Here is a 12,882-nt window from a genome sequence, read left to right on the forward strand (position 1 = left end):
CTCTCTCTCTCTCTCTCTCTCTCCCTCTCTCTCACCCTCCCCCCTTCTCTCTCTGTTTGTGTGTGTGCGAGTGTGCGGTTGCTGGGGGAGGGGAGCGAGAGAGAAAGGCGAGGGAGGAGGTGTGGAGGCTGGGGGCGGGGGCGCGGGGGTGGGGGTGATTGGCGCCGAGGTGAGGAGGACGCAGGGACGTGGACACCTACTGATGATTGGCTGCAAATTACACGGGGAACAAGAGGCGCACGCGGGCCAGCGCTCCTTTTCACAAACCCTCTCCTCGGCAGAGGAGCCACGTTTTCCCTGCTCGCCTGCGGATCGCCCTCCCTCCTCGCGCCCGGCTCTCCGGCTCAGCCCAGCACACAGGGCTGTTGATTATTTTCTTTTGCTCTCGGAGATAATTGTTTGGAAGGGTTGGAAAGAGGGCGTTTCCGACACTCTGCGTGTGGGGTGTGTGTGCTGTGCGGGTGTGTGTGTGTGTAAATAAACTTGTCTGGGATTTTTTGGCTGGGTTGAGAAGAGCAATACAAGAAACAGAAAAGGTCATGTTTGTTTGAAGAATGCTCTTAGTTCGTACCCAATGGCGTGGTTTTAAATAAATTTCCTAGTGTACCCAGGAAGACTTAAAAAAAAAAAAATACCATTTAGATCTTTAAAGTAAGGGAAAACGGACTGGTGTGGTTCTTCAGACCCTCGAAATACTAGAAATACTATTATTCCAGAATGTAAAAAATCGGTGATATGATGCTTGGCCAATCTCAAAATCCATCTCAATCTCTGTCTCTCTTCTCCTCTACTCTTCTCTTCTCTCTCTCCTCCCAAACTCCTCTTTTACTATTCCTACTGGTAGTTACAAAGAATAAATCCGATTTGTAACTCACTGCCCTATTTTTTAATTTCAAACTTTACTTAAACAAAAACTTTTGTATTTCAGTCTATTTTAGAATAGTAAGTGATTAACATTTCACTTCTTGCCACTTGGGAAAACATAGTTTATGAATTGAAATATAAATATTTTACTGCAGGTCAAATACAAATAAAGCTCGTTCATAAATGCAGCTGTAAATTAACCTCTTCACTGCTGCCTCAAATAAAATATTTGTGGACACATGCTATCCTACTATTAAAGTATACTCTAGTGGAAATAGTTATAAAAATAAGATACAGAATTATGAATACTTTTGAACAATTTTTTTTCTAAGAGAAAAACAGTGGCTAAGGTAAGTCATAGAGTAGGAAAGAAAAAACTTAAGATTATTTAAATTGGTGTTATCAAGCAGAGTGAAAGTTTTGTATTAAAAGTGTTTATAGTAATGCAATATTAGTTTTTCAGATAAGTGAGGAAAATATAATGTTTTCTTTCTTTAATAAGAAAAAAAATGCTGAAAAGACATTTTAAACCATTTTGTATTTGAATTTCAAAAGATAGACTTTGACCATATCAAGACATTACCAACTATGGAGGATAAATTGTTGATAGCAAGTTTAAAACTGTGGTGTGTGTATGCCTAAATGAAGGTGTTATTTCAAGAGTGGGCTACTATTGCAATAGGAAACAGGTGTATTTTGTGACTCATTGATTAATATACATGTTTTGTAATTTTTTAAATCATAAGCTGTTTGATTATTACTAGTTATTTGACATAGACAAAATAACTGGATGGCTATTAATTATTCAAGTTAATAAGATATTTTTATACTTGTGCTAACGCCTTATAAAAACAAAAAAGGAAATTTTCCGTTTGGTTTTTTTTGTTGTTGTTTTAGCTACGCTTCATAGGAAGTTTATCAGGAAAATATAGTCACTTTTTAATGAGTGAAAACATGCTAGAAAAATGATAGATTCTTAAACATCTTTTCACAATATTTAAAATATCAGTCCAATGTTAGAAATTTTGAAGTTTATAAATAAGCAATGTTTTTAATCAAATAAAGACATCATGCTTTCTTTTGCCAAATTTTCTTTTCTGGAAATTTTCCTTTTTGGAAATTCCTTTTCTCATGCTTTCCTTTTTGAGACTCTTTAAGCTTACTTTCAAAATGAAATCTTAAACACATGAGAGAAAATATGTTCTAAATTCCAATGAATTTTACTTTCTAGCTGATAAAGGAAAACTATAGAATGTTTGGTCTTAATAATTAATAATAATAGCCCCTATTAATGATCCATGAGTGTCAGATCCTGCGCTAAGTAATTTGCAGATATTCTATTTTGTCCTTGCAATAATCCTGTGAAGTGGCTATTATTTCCATTTTACAAACAAGGAAATTGGGGCCCAGAGAAATTAGGTAACCTGGATTAAGTCATAAAGTTAGTATGTAAAAAGTTTGAAATTTGTACCCAATCCAGTCTATTCCAAAGCCTTATGTTTATAACCTCTACCCTATTCTCACTATCAATAATTAATCAATCAATAAACCTTCTCTTGATACTAGAACCTCAGATTTAATTATGATTGTAGGCCCCTAGTTGATATGGCATCAATTAAATTTATAAAATAAATTATAAACAATATACCTCATGGCTTTGATATAGCATTCTATTGCCTTTCCACTAGGGAATTGATTGCATACTTAGCCAAATATGATCAGGGGAAATATTTTTTCTCATCTATCTCATATCCATTAATTTTTTATACCAGTGTAGACACGTATATGCACCATGCCTCTCACTAGTCTATGTCTGTCTTCTTTAAAATGACATATCAGGGTTTTAATAATAATACCTGAGAACACTCAGTTCTCCGATAACTCTCTCTAAGTCCACATTTTTGTGTGAAACACCAAAAAGTGAAGTTGTTTTCTCTGCAAAATGCCCATGACAGCTTCCAATTACCTGGAAGTGGTTTGTGCCTTTACCCTGATTTATGATTTTTTAAAAATCTTAACTAGGAGAGAGTTCCAAGCTTTCATAGATAACCTGATGGGAATTTTTTTAAAGCCCATCTTGAGCATCACCCGAAAAAAGTATCCCCACTCGGCATACATTTTTTGTTCTGCTCTGAAATATCTTTAAAATACTGCTACTTTCCATCATAATCATTATCAATATCCTCATCATTATCCAGAATCTTCAAAAAGGTAGCATATTCTGTTGAAATAAATAGACCTCAAAATTTAGCAATGCAAAATCCACAGAAGTATATGTTTTCTCATAGAACAGTCCAGGGTGGGAATTTCAGATCAGAGACCATTCTTCTCTATGAGTGATCCATAGATTAAGATTCCTTTTATCTTGGGACGTTTTTCATCTCCAAAGGACAGCTCATCAACTACATGAAGCTGGCAGAAGGGCATGAAGGAGCTATGATGGCTTCTTAAAGGTCTTGGTCTTGAAGTGGAACATAGCACTGTGGCTCACATGCAGTTGTCAAAAACTCATTACATGCCACACCTAGCTGCAAAGATTACTGGGCAGCCAACTCCAAGATGCAGCTTTATTACTGTGGCGTAGAGAAACAATTCTGAGGGACAGCTGGCTGTCTTCCACATAGAGTAACACAGAAGGTGAATAATCTGATGAAGAGATTAAGTAGACCACACAGCCCTGAATGTGACCTTGAAATTCCTCTGCTCCCTGGAAGTTATTTTGCTGATTACCACTGAAAACAGTCTTAATGACTTTAGGGAAAGTTTGGCAACTGTGAAAGAACTAAGCTTTCTTAAATACTTGTAGGATAGCCAAGGCAAGGTTAGAATATTCAAACAAGAATTTACTGAAGAAAAAAGACAGCAGAAGTAACACAATCAGAGGAAATAGCATAAATAAAAAATTAACTGAGATAAATCTTGGGAACATGCAACTTGTCTGCTGGTGTTTTCAAACCAAGAGGTAATTTTTAACCTCCCACTAATGAGATGTTTACTATTAGTCATAAGAAAATACACAACATGAAGGTCAGAAAAGGTGTGTGGAGCTTTCTTACCTAATATCCAAGGACTCACATCTCAACTCATGTTCATGGGCTCTGTGGACCACCTCTTTTGCCACAGTAATTCACTATGAATATAGTAAATAATCACACTCATTATGGAAGGAATATTCCCTTAAAACAAATAGGGAATAATTTCTTTAACTCTTTTGACTGGCCAAAGATCTACCTAGGATTTTTATTTACCTGGCTCCTTTACCAGAATTTGAGTTGGTTGACATTGGGAATTGTGTCTTATTCAGCTTTGTGTCCCACCTCATACCTACTATGCCTACCACATGGCAGGTTCCAAACATTCTGGGTCATGCATATTGAAATAATGTAGTATACATGAGATGTATGGAAGTAAATTCCCCATTGCCTATAGGATAAAAGTGCAAAATTTATAAAATTAATTTCATGAAGCCCTTCTCCAACTGGTTCCATCTTTTGAATCTAATCTACTATTATTCCTTCTAAGAACCCACTATCCCAGCAGATCCACTTAGCTCAGAAAACTTCATTTGCCTTATGACCAGAGGGGGAGAAAATCTTTAATTAATAATGAACTGTGAGCTAAACTGAAGTACTATTATTTCCATAAAATAAATTTTTGCATATAAAAAATTATTATAGCATAATGAAATAATATTTTTAAATACCTTGATTTAACATTTTCAGAACGTTTTGGGAAGTTGTCTTGGTGTCTTAACGATTGGGATTTGATGAAGCTACTTCTTAAAATCAATATTCTGCACACCTGTTGTTTTCTTTCACTTCTAATTAAATATTGATACATTGTTATCACAATGCTGACCTTCATATTCAAAGCTGGTACTTTTAACCTGCCAACACAGTAGGTCACGTGCTTTGAGCTGTTTTTCCAGCTATCTTTACTCTCTTACCTTGTCTTTCTAATGACTAATAGGAGGTACTTATGGAATGGCTGGCCACTGTTAAGGATAAAAACTGTGACAATTGAGGATAATGAAAATAATGGGTTCACAGGGTTAAACCCATTACGTTGGCCTCATTAACATCATATTCAAATCAACTAAGCTAATCAAGTACCACATATTCACATATTTTCATATACAGTTTGGACACTAGACAAATATGTATCAAGTATTATTCTGGGCATTAATTTTTAGAATTGTTCTTTGCCAGACCAAATCTGGTATAGCCCCATTTTAATTTACTCATGATATTTTTTCTCATCATATAAATTCCATTTCTATAAAACTATAGCTCTGATACTCCATGGAAAGTGCTATCCCCAAACACAGAAATCCAAACTTTCAATGATAGGCTAGAAAGGGAAAACTCCAGAAGAATGTTTTTTCTTCCATAGGCTCACTGACATAGCTTGATTTTTATTAGCTGTTGTTTTCCTTGTACTTTCCCATAAATATTTGTTATCCTTTGTTCATTGGATTATTAGAAAATATAAACAATAACATTCCAGATTTTGTCAAAGTAGTTACTCATGAAGGAAACAATGGATCACTTTTGCTACAAAACACCAAGTGATGGTAAATAGCTTCCAGGCACTAACAAATCTAAACACAGATTTGTAACGTGGGCCCCAAGCTGTTCTTTGGGGTCTCCCTTTTCCTTTGCCTGACAGAATCAAAGCATCCCGTGCTGGCCTTTGTCCCAGCAAAATTCTCCTTAATCACAGAACTACCTGTGTGCCTTCTGGAACATAAATCTCTTCAGATAGCTAAGTAATGGTAAAGTAATACAAAGTGAGGAAATCCTGTGGTGAAATTTGTAGTTAAGAGCTAACCAGGAAACACTTTGTCCACAGTGCTCAGTGTGCCAATAGTCCGTGTTCCCCTGACAGCAGTCCAGAATGTGATGGTGTCACTTCCTTCTGCTCTCGCCCATTCTCTTCTGCACACAGGACACTGGAAGTCAATAACATAGTCCCCTATCTCAATTCTTCCTATTCTCTATCAAAACTCCAAATTCAATAACTTAGGTAACCAATGTTCTATTAATACTCCTCTCAACAGGAAGAAGTGGACCTTTTATTTAAGGCAAGCTTACATACAGGCACTGGACATTTTATTAAGAGGCCTCTGAATCTTCAAATTGCTAGACAGGACTTACCCAGTTAGAAAAAATAATCTTCAATTTTTAATAACAGAGTTACTTCAAGAATGTACCTTGTGAAGACATAAAATTAGGTTTATAAAAGTCATATTGTTAAGCTCTGTGAAACTCCAAAATTAAATCTGTCTTAAACCATTTCCTATTCTATAATGTCACCCTTTTTGAATTTGCCATTTTTAAGTAGAATAAAGAAATGTTTACAAAATGGTTGTGAACACAAAAATTATATTTTTTTCCCTGGAGATTTTAGACTTCCAGTGTAACCTTAATATCTGTATTTGCAAAAGTACAGGTTTCTTAATATTAGTCTCAATATTTTATTTGAAATCAAAGCCACTCTTTATGCTTGTTTTTTTAAAGTGTGTTTCCATTTAGTTTATCTTCAATTAACTCCCTTTTTTAAAAAAGAATTCTATTTTTCTTTGTTGAGAGGAAGAATTCAAGATACTATCCCCTAGTTGTTAATGTTCAGTCCAGAAAGGTTTTTTTCCTTCCCAGTGCTGACCTTTGTTATGCCGTAGTTATAGCAACAAGAAGAGTTCCTTCTGTCTGTCTGTTGTGTTCTCTTTCCAAACTAATGACAGTCTTTTATATGCTGTTGTGTAGTATGGGGAATGCTTTACATGCATTGATTTCTTGATTTACTGATGCATTTAGCTAAACCAGCAATTTGAATGGAAATTTTTAAAATAAATGCAATTAATTGAAATGGAATTTGCACATTATATATGTTATTTATGGAATACAGATCACTTATTTAGGCATTTTTCTAGTTAGTCTTTGAACTTCACTGATCAACTTGCAGTTTAACTTCTCAGTGACCAAGTTTATTTATCCTATCATTATATCTTCTTAATCAAAACAGGAAGAGAGCAAAGAGAGAGAAAGAGAGTTACCCCCCTAGAAGGGGAGTAACATGATGTAAGAACACGTAGTTTTTCTGCCAACCTGGGTCATACAATCATTATGACCTTAGGCATTCTACCTCTCATTTTACCGATCTGGAATATCAGTTTAATTATAGTAATTACCTATCTCACAGGGTTCATGAGGTTTAATTAATGTTAGCAAAGTGTTGGAGCTATTTAGTAGAACAGTAATATAAAAAGCAAACTACCTGAAAATCACAACTATGTTCTCCCTACATAGTACTTAATTTTACACACTTCTTTTCTTTTTCCTTCAGAGTTAATTTAACATTTATTGCTTCTTTTTTCTGTCCCCTCCATATCTATGTCTATGGTCTTTGCTACTTGAGACTTACTTTGGATGTAAAACATAGCCTCTGTCCCACTTTTGTTAGATTGCACTATCACCTCCAGGAGCTCAACATTTCTGAATCTAACTGGATTGGGATTAACAGTAGTATCTGAGCAAGTAGCTGTGGCTACATACTTCCTTTAATTCCAGTTAGAAACTGCCAGTTAATAATCTGAATTTGATTCTCAAACACCTTGTGTTTGTATCCATGGTGTTAAAGCAAACTGAATTAGACTTCCAGTTTTTTATTGAAAGTTGGAAGTTCTGTAAGTATTGTGTCTGCATTCCATCCTGGAAATAGTAGCTGTAGCTATTATTAGTTATGGAGTCTCTAGTTTGCTGGCACTTTTAGCATTCCCTGCTGTCTAACACTTGCCCACCTAAGCATTGGAATTTGTAACTTAAGGCAACTAAGTACACTTGTGCTAGCTGTTCACTGCACAACAATGCCTGGCCAAATGGGCAAGTAGGAGCTGGAATCCAGCCCATTGCTCTGCTTGCCAAGCCATGTTCTGGTGGGTCTAATTTGCAAAAAGGCATTCTAGGGGCTAGAAATGGCCTTATCAGTATCCCCATTATAGGTCAGTTAAGTAAAGCAATGAACATTGCAGCCACCTTTATTTATATTAAAAGTTAGCATTTCCTCTTTGAAATTATATCCCACAAGATTATATTTAGATTAATATTAAAATCATATTCAATTTTATCTGTATCCCTTTTTTGTGAACCAATTTCACCTAAAACATATTCCAATATGAACTAATTTTCAAATAGAATGTAAATAATGTGAAATTTTCAATTGTATGAACTCATTACCACTGAATCAGGAGTTATATTTCATTGAATATCAACAAAATGACTAGTAATGTGAATTGGATAGTCGTAATAACATTGTATTTCTTTCTTTGGGAACAACTACTCTTTAAAAAGAGGGCGACACTGTTCAGACCCCAGTTCCTTTCTGTTATCTGCTAACATTTTATAGTGGTAGGACTGCTTGAAAGAGCAGTCGTTTTTACCTATTTGTTACTTTGCTCTTTTAAAATGCATGATGATATGATGGCATTTCCTTTAAAATGTTTCTATTTTAAAAGATATCCTATTCCTGTAATTCTTGGCTACTTTATATTAGTGAAAAAGAAATAACTCTGTTACCTAATGGGAACACTGATTGATTTACATACCTTTCTTTACCAAGTATCAAGAGTCCAACATTTGAACAATGTCCAAAAAAAGCTAGCCTCTAGATATTTTACTGCATGCTAATCTCCTTGCAGAGGAAATCAGACAGGTATATTCATTCATTAGAGAAAACAAAATAACTTCATTCTTTAATAAAGAATACATAGAAAGAAGGTTTTGAGAATTCTGAGTACATGTAAGAGAAAATTACTCAAGCTGGCTGGCTTAAATGATGAGGTCTCTTGTAGGGCAGACTCCAGGCAAGGAACAACCTGTGTGGCTTATAGATGTCACACATAATATAGGTTTCTTCCATCTCTTTGTTCATTATTCCCATTATCTTATTTTTTCCTTCAAGTAGTTCCCTCACAGTTACTGCTCCAACATCATATTCCACGCATTAAAAAGCATTCAGGAAAAGAAAAGGACTTTCTTTTTTTTTTTTTTTTTATGTGTTTGTGTGTTTAGAGAGAGGAACTTTCCTAGAAGCACCACCACTGACTTCTGCTAAGATCCAATTACCCAAAATTGGGTTATGTGACGACACATAAACCAACCATTTTCAAACAGAATGAGATTGTCTTATTCCTCATAAGTATCTACCAGCCCTGGAACTAGAGGTGGAATCATTCTGAAACACGTGACAGTGTGAAGGATAGGAAATTTCTGAACATAGCCATGATTTGGTTAAGAAGGAAGAAGAAGATAGGGAATTGGATGGTTGTTGGTGAGACCAGTATCAGTGTCTGTTGTCTTATATAAGTCTATTATCACTTGATTTCTATTGTCTTAGAAAAACTAACCATCCCTAAATCACATGAAGCATGTCAGATTATATATAACAAGAGAAAGTCAGTTTATGGATGCCAGCTCTTTATTATGGGTTAATTAGTGAATTATAATTTCAGCTATGAATGCCTATAAGCAGGATTTATTTTTAGCAGCATGGCTTTCCCAGCAAAGTTTTGATTTACTGACCTATCTTTATTGAAACTTATCTCATGTTCATCATTGCAGACATTTTATACTGTGTTACATAAATCAGGGAGTATCTGAACTTGATCTATAAGGTATAGGGCTATAGGATGTGAGGAGAAAGCAAAGAGAATGAGGAAGTTAAAAGAAATTAAGAGAAACAATTTAAAAATGGCAAGGTACATCTATTTCCATAATTAAGTATATCTTGAATATTTTCCTCTTATACCTTCTACTGGCCGTTAAAACTATTACCTTAACATATTTGCAAGTAATCAGAAGCAAAGTAAATAGCCAGTCCTTAAAATTTCAAGTTGATCCCCAAACTGACTCAAATTTGCAAAAATCTGGCATAATTTAAAAGTAAATAAATAGAAGCAACACTTAGCAGAAGGTTCCTAACATAAACAAAGCTGTGCACGTTTTGTTTATTTATGGGATCCATGCAAAGTGTCATATTCATTTAAAAATATTCAGCACGAGAGTGATTGATTTTAAAAATTGAATAGAATTAAGGAACATAGGCATTCTTTAAAATTTAAAGTTCTGTAACAGAAAGAATGGCTATTTTTTCTAGTATTATACTTGGGAAAACATTTTTCTCCTTTATGTCTGTTCTGTTTTTTTAAACGTTGACTGTGAGAAAAATAGCCGCCATTTTATTCAAAAGTGCATTTTAATTGGGAGGTAGCCAACCCCACTATTCATGTAATACCTGTATGTTGCTCAAGATTAAGTGTTAAATATTAAGTATGAAATCTCCTAAATTAATCTTTTTTATTCAATATATTTTTATAGCATTCTTAAAAGACAAAACATGTTAAAATCCCTATCCTTATGGAACTTATATTCTACTGCCATGTCTTAATTCAACTAATAGCCATTTACTCTTTCTTTCCAGCCTAGATTATTCTCTATCACATTTTAATTGAATAAGTATTTTTTGAACACGTTATGTGCATGGCATAATGGCAAGTACTGAAGGAATGAGAAACTTCCTTGAAAAACTAACAATTTAATAGAGGGTACTCAGACAGGAAACACACAAAGACAGGTCTAATATTATAATTATCTCACCTCTTCTATAAAAAGAAGAATTTAAGTAAGTAGAGTGTAATAAAAACCAGACCCTAAAAATCTCTGTATTGTAAGTATCAATATAGTGTAATAAAAGCAATGAGGAAAGCCTGGATAATTTGGAGGTCTGGGATGCTCCAGAGGAAAACCTCACAAGAGAAGTCTTTGAAGTGGAATGACTAACAACTGGAGAAGGGGAGAAATAATATTTGGCATAAAGGACAGGGTGTAAGCAAAAGCTGGGGAAACACAAGTGCATAGCAGAGCCCAGAAATGGTATGTTGTTGATTGTGGCTGCAGTAATGAGACATCAAGAAGAGACAAGTGATGGGAAATGAGACCCAGAAAGAAGAATACTGTTAAATTGCATACAGCCTTTAAGGTTATGCTGAGGAAAAAGACTTGCTTAGGAGTAAAAAGAGGCCAATATATGTTGTTTATTTCAATATATCTGTATTCCCTTGTGTGTTTTTGTTTATTTTTGTTTTAAAGTATCCCTCTGACTTACATTGGAGAAGATGATTTAAAGGACGTGAGACATTTTGTCCCTTAGCAGCATTTTAGATAAAGATCCCAGCAAGAGGATGGAAGAGGAAGGAGACAATGCAGACAATTTGAGGAAAACCTACAGTTTGTTTGAAGGAAAGACGAACTTCAGAGGACAAGAAGGGTGATTCACAAAAAGTCATCTGGAAGGGAGATGTTAACCAAAAAAAAGATTCCCGAAAGAAAGGATATTCCTAAAGTGAGTGAACCATTGATGCTGAAAGGTCTACAAAGGCTTGAAAGAAGTTTCTAGGGGCAATTCTAGAGTTGTGCTCAGAGCAGTTTTTAACCACTAGTTGGTTTGGGAAGAGATGGGAAACTCCTATTTCTACTGCTGCTTGGAGTACAATGCCAAAATTGGCTTCTGCTCATTTGTGTGCCAAAACTATGGTTATTTCATGATTTATTTTATGGGAAATTATTATTTATTTTGCATGGAAAAACTGAAAAACTAGAGGCTTTTGCTACATATTTGAGCTTGCCCCAGATTGAAACCAATAAATGTGGCAATAAGAAAAACTTGTCAGTAAACAATTTCAAAGACCTAGTGTTTACATGGATAAATGTGCAGTCAAGATCATTCCTTTTCTGGTCTTCATACTGCCATCAAGATGATTTATGGGAGAAGAGAATCCCATAAATTCTAACCTTTGCATACTCCCCAACACTTACCTCCTCCACTACTGGCCAAGGACCATTAGGACTCATCTCTTTATATACTTTATTACTGTTGTATCAGTCACAGCCATAAACCCTGGCTTCCCAGAGCATTGTTGATTTTTCACATTCCAGTTTCTATACATAGCTCTGTATATCCACCTTCTAGTAGCCATCTCCTGACATTGTTGGTTTTTGAGACTGAGTGTCTGCCATCAGCAAAGCCCCCTGTGTTCTCAATAGCTTCTCTGAAAATCCCCTTCATCTTGCTCTTGTTGAAATGTGGTTCTTTGGGAAGCACTTGCATGGCCTGTTAGTGCTGTCAAATTGTGATCCTGGGGAAGGTTCCTTCTTGCTCGTCATTGTCATTTCCAGACTGTTCCATGCTATTCAAACTCTGTTCTCCACTGCTGTAACAGTAATGTCATAAGACTACGCTCCCTACTTCTGTTTCTTGTTTAAATCATCTAAAGGACTGAAGGGCTTTCTTCAATCCATGAAAACTTTAGCTGTAACTCTTGGTTCACACCACCACAACTCTTTCCTTGATTCTGAGTATTTTCAGTATTTAGCCATACAATTCTTCAAGTCCTCTTGCCTCCTTGATCACCTTCCTTCGATTATTTTTTTCTCCCACCTCCCTTCTGTCACTAAACTCTGTGGTCACACTCTGGAACCACTGTCTACTCATCGCTTCCTGTATTTCTAGATCACTTCCTCAAATCATTGGCTCTCAAATATCCTTCAGTGGTCTCTCCCACTGAACCTACAATCCATTGATCCTGCCACTGTTACCGTCATCTTCCCATGCCTCTGTTTCCCTACATACTCAGCTTGGTCAATCATTATAAACACTCCCTTTCAAACACTCTAAATTTTCCATGATCAATCATTTTGAACACTCTCTTTCCTAAACCTCAATTTATTTAGCTATCTCTTGGCTAAACCCTTACTTTGGGATTTGTAAGCTGTGTTTAACCAAAGTAAACACAGTAAAGGAATGCCTGCTCCATTCCCTTCCCTGAATAGCTACATATGGCTGGAAAAATATTTACAAATCTAAGTCTCATGTTAGCTTCATGGTAGTTACTCAAGTGGGCCTTTAATGTTGCAGAGCAATTATATTACATTTACTCTTCCTTTTCCTTTCTGTTTTATATCT

General features: G+C 35.5%; 1 long non-coding RNA gene across 2 annotated transcripts in view; it reads left to right on the forward strand.

Moving 5' to 3' along the window:
* Positions 1-12,882, forward strand: part of LOC106998442 (uncharacterized) — a 160,899-nt gene that overhangs the window by 4,147 nt on the left and 143,870 nt on the right. The gene's annotated exons all lie outside the window — the stretch shown is intronic.

The sequence above is a fragment of the Macaca mulatta genome, chromosome 5 (genome assembly GCF_049350105.2).
Source record: "Macaca mulatta isolate MMU2019108-1 chromosome 5, T2T-MMU8v2.0, whole genome shotgun sequence".
In the NCBI taxonomy this organism is placed as follows: domain Eukaryota; kingdom Metazoa; phylum Chordata; class Mammalia; order Primates; family Cercopithecidae; genus Macaca; species Macaca mulatta.